Source organism: Aplysia californica, unplaced genomic scaffold (genome assembly GCF_000002075.1).
Source record: "Aplysia californica isolate F4 #8 unplaced genomic scaffold, AplCal3.0 scaffold00008, whole genome shotgun sequence".
NCBI classification, from domain to species: Eukaryota; Metazoa; Mollusca; class Gastropoda; order Aplysiida; family Aplysiidae; genus Aplysia; species Aplysia californica.
The window spans coordinates 468,339-472,809 of NW_004797278.1; positions in this window are offsets into that span (position 1 = coordinate 468,339).

A 4,471-nucleotide genomic window follows, 5' to 3' on the forward strand; every position below is an offset into this window, starting at 1 on the left:
GTTATGAGCGTAACATGAGTCAGCCCATTTACAATTCTACTATGCTTGGACGAGAAATGTCTCTCCTTTGGGAATGGCCTAAAGACACTACAGTCAGTGGCACTCCACCCTCCGTTTCGTCTTTCTGCGTCCTACTCACTTGTGTCTGTTCTTTTGGGATCATATCGTTGCCATGTGATCCCGTGTGGCATACACAGTGTGTCTGTTCACGTTGAACCTTCTCGCGACTAACGGACTAAAAAATAACAGACTGTAGAATACACTACAAGACAGACATATTTTGGGCTAAACAGATTCATGTGCAGAATCCAGAATATTATTGAAGTAGCCACACAGAGTGTAAAATGTGAAAAATAAAGGTTTCACAACAGAATGAAATCAAAATTAGAACAGCACATATAAACAACCACAGAAATTAACAAATAAGTGCGTGTGTCCACCTATCCGAAAATTGGCCGTTTTAACCCTAAACGTGAGTAATTCCAGAAAAAGTAGCCCCACAGGATATTACATGTAAATTATGAAATCACACACAAGGGGGCTGCCAATGTCAGTGTTCGGTTTTGGTGGAGACACGCTCTAACGTAACTCATTTATATACTTTAAAAAGATAGGAACAACATCAAATTAAATAACATTATGCTATAAAAAATAGTAAAACAACACATCAGAACAATAACAAGAAAAAAAATTAGAACACCAACAAATTAAAACACAATAAAGAAGGAAAAATAAAAGAGAAACAGCAATATAAATAGTATGTGATGTACTTATATTCTTCAAGTAAAAAATAACAGATCAATGTGGTGTCAACAAGTGAGAAAGAGACAAAGTGAAGCTGAAGTGATAATAAACTTTCTTTCTAAAAGCAAAAAAGGTCGGTTTCTTTTTCTCTTCTTTCTTTTTTTTTTCTTTTTAATTCCCCCGCAGCGGTTTTGTTTTTGTTTCTTTGAAAAATGCAAACATCGCGGCCGCGATTCGCGGACCAGAACATGGCAAACATCGCGGGCGCGACAAACGCAGATGCTAGTCTTTGTTAGGAATCCAGCCTTCTAGATCTACTGCTTCTTCCACCACATAATCCCTTGCAAAATGACTTCTTTTTAGATCCTTTTTCAGTTTGGAGAATAAAAAAAAGTCGGAAGGGGCTACATCTGGAGAATAGGGGGGTGTGGCAAAATTTCATAGCCACTTTATCACGCAGTTTCGGCGGCTTTTCTTGAATTGTGTGCCGACGCGTTGTCCTGAAGCAGCAAAATGCCTTTTCGGATCTTTTCTCTGCGTTTTTCTTTTATAGACTCGTATTTTTTTTTAGCTGGTTAGAATAATGGTCTCGGGTGATCGTATGTCCATTTTCAAGATACATGTAGTCTGTCATAAACACCCCTTCTTGGTCCCCAAAAAACTGATAGCATCACTTTTCCACTTGATGACTGCACCTTTGCCTTCTTTGGTGTTGGAGACAAGGGCGATTTTCACTGCACTGATGCAGATTTTGACTCAGGATCGCAGTGGTGGACCCGCGTCTCATCCATGGTTACAAGTCTTTCAAAAATTTTGTTCCATCCTTTTCATACAGACCAGGCAATTCTTGACAAAAATCCACACATTGTACTTTTTGAGGAGGAGTCAACAAACATGGGACCCATCTCTCAGAAACCTTGGTCATATTCAAATGTTCATTCAAGATTCGTTCAACTGACCCAATGCTAGAGACGTAGTTTCTCTGCTCAAATGTTCGACTATCAGACAACACAAGTTTCTTGATTTTCATCAAATTCTTTTCTGTTGTTGCTATCACTGGGCGACCATCACGGCGGTCATCTTCAATGTCCACGAATCTGCGCTGGAATTGTTTACACCAAAATTTAATCACAGCTTAGGATGGGCAGTCAGTTCCATATACGGCATACATCTCCGTAAAAATTTTCCGTAGTTGCTTGCTGTGCAAGAATAAAAACTTTATTATTGCCCTGTGCTCAATTGTCTCCATTTTTATGTCGAAATTGGAGAACATACCCCCATTCACTAACGGTGCGCTTGTGTTAAAACCAGCAATCGAAAATTCCCCAAAATGTACACACATTCTAGGCAGATGGTTATTGGCTTTCATCCCTACTTTTAGCTTTCTACCTTTATTAGTTCATAGTCAGGTAAAAAAACAAACTTTTGGCATGCCCCTCGCACATGTAGATAATAAGCCAGTAAACTAATGGGGGGGGGGGGGGGGGGGGCTCTCGTGATCTAGAGGGTGTTTGCCTTTCATTCAATAGTTCCCGTGTTTGAATCTGGACAGCGACTGACAATTTCCCTCTCACCTCCTTTCCTACTCTCAAACCATGTTCTGTCGTCTGCTTTCGTCTCCACTTTCTGCCCCCTCCCCCCTTCTCATTAAATTGTCCCCTCCTCTGGGCCCCTGACTCTTTGAGTCTTTCTGCAGCCTTTCTACAGCTAGTCCTTGGCTCTTTCTTACTGCTGTCTTTCAGCCACACCCCTGATCTTATGATAGGTAAGATCTAACTATTCTAACACCTAGCCTTTAGGAAAAGGGCGAAAAATCTCGGAGGTCCCGTGCACAAGTTGCGCACGTTAAAGATCCCTTGGTGGTCCAAAATCGATAAGAGGAGACTTCGGTCGTCACATGGGCAAAATTCACAATCAATAAAAAAACAACAACCTAACAATGTTTAATGTGTCCCGTGCGCTCATAATAATGACCTTATGCAGTTGCGAGCGCCGTTAAACTCACACACAAAGAAAAAATAATAGAAACCAAACAGGACGCCAAGTGATAAGAGTAGGACTACGAGCTGAGTGGTGCCCTTTGGATCTGCCTTAGAAACTGCCTTTTTGTCTCCAGGGTTCTTAGCGTTCTTTGGAGAGAGAGAGAGAGAGAGAGAGAGAGAGAGAGAGAGAGAGAGAGAGAGAGTTTGGCCACTTTCATTATGGTCATCAATCATCCGTGAGCAGACTTCACTTGTGTTGAAGTCACTCGAGTTTATATTTGGTTAAGTTGATCTTTTTTTTCAGGCCCCAGCACCTTTTCTTCTTTACATTTGTTAAGTCAAACGATTCTGTTCAGTTCACATGTTATAATACACTTGAGTTGAAGTGCTCCCCCCCCCCAGCTGCAAGTAGATCTATTAGTATACAAATACAATGGCTGAATTAAAAAAAAAAATTTTTGCATTCGTATTGTCAGATGAGAGATGTCACACCAAAATTAAAAACCGCATTTGCCAAAGCAAAAGCAACCTTCCACAAAATGAAACAGATAGGCCTACTTACAAACTTCAACTTGTCACTGGTAACAATAAAAAGTACTGAAAAGTCACATCGAGCCATCCTATAAAGCGGGTGAGAAGCCTGGACAATAAATAGACAGATGGAAAGAACAACTGAAGTTGAAGTGACAGAGTTGTGGTTCATAAGACGCATGCAGCATATCCCATGGACAGCTAGAAAAACAAATGAAGAAGTCTTGGTTGAAGCAAATTGCAGACGACAGCTTATGGCGAATATAATACGAATACGAAAGGCAAGGTTAATTGGACACACAATGCGGAAAGAAGCATTGGAGAATAATATTGTAGCAACAGGCAAGTTTGATGGAAAGAGAGGCAGAGGCAGAGAGAGGGAAAAGATACTGGACAGGTTGACAACATGGCTGGTAACAGCAAGAATGACAGACACTATCACTGCAACCCAAGACACTATCACTGCAACCCAAGAGAGAGTGAAGTGAAGGTCCATGATTGCCCACGCCAGTCGGCAAGGCACTGGATGATGATGATTGTCATATGTTTTACAAGTTTTGACATGAGTGATACTGGTACTTAATGCAAAAATACAATAATGCAGAGCTGATCACCATGCAATAGGAGTTCATAGTACGAAATAGTGAGGGGAGCACAAGGAGAGGGTGTGTGCAATATCCTGACACAATAACCACATCTGCTTTCCCTTCCCTCAAGGTCGAAGAGTGTGGCATACCAAAGATAATGAGTATATAAGTATACCATTACAAACTCACAGTTTGCACAGTAAAGCTGGAACTTCCAAGGTTATTTCAGTTTTCACATCTCCACTACTGAGGCAGGCAGGATCAAGCACCTTCTACATAAGACTTAAAGTTTTGAGGTCTTTTCCTTCAGTAGCTTGGACACCACGATGTTAGAAAGCCAAAGACTACCTGGTCAACCTCGTAAAGTCGTAAAGGTAAAAATAAGATTTTGCACACAAAATAACACAAAAGAAACACACACACACACACACACACACACACAGAGCCAACACCATGTAGACCAAAGACAGACGACGACAATAACAGATTAATATTAGATTATCCTTAATGTTCCGGCGCATACTGAGGTGTGAGTCAGTGTATAGAGGGGTGAAAGGCAGAGAGTGCACGCAGGTAAAAGGGGTCGCGGAGTGAAAGTAACATAAGCATAGTCAATAACAAAAGAAC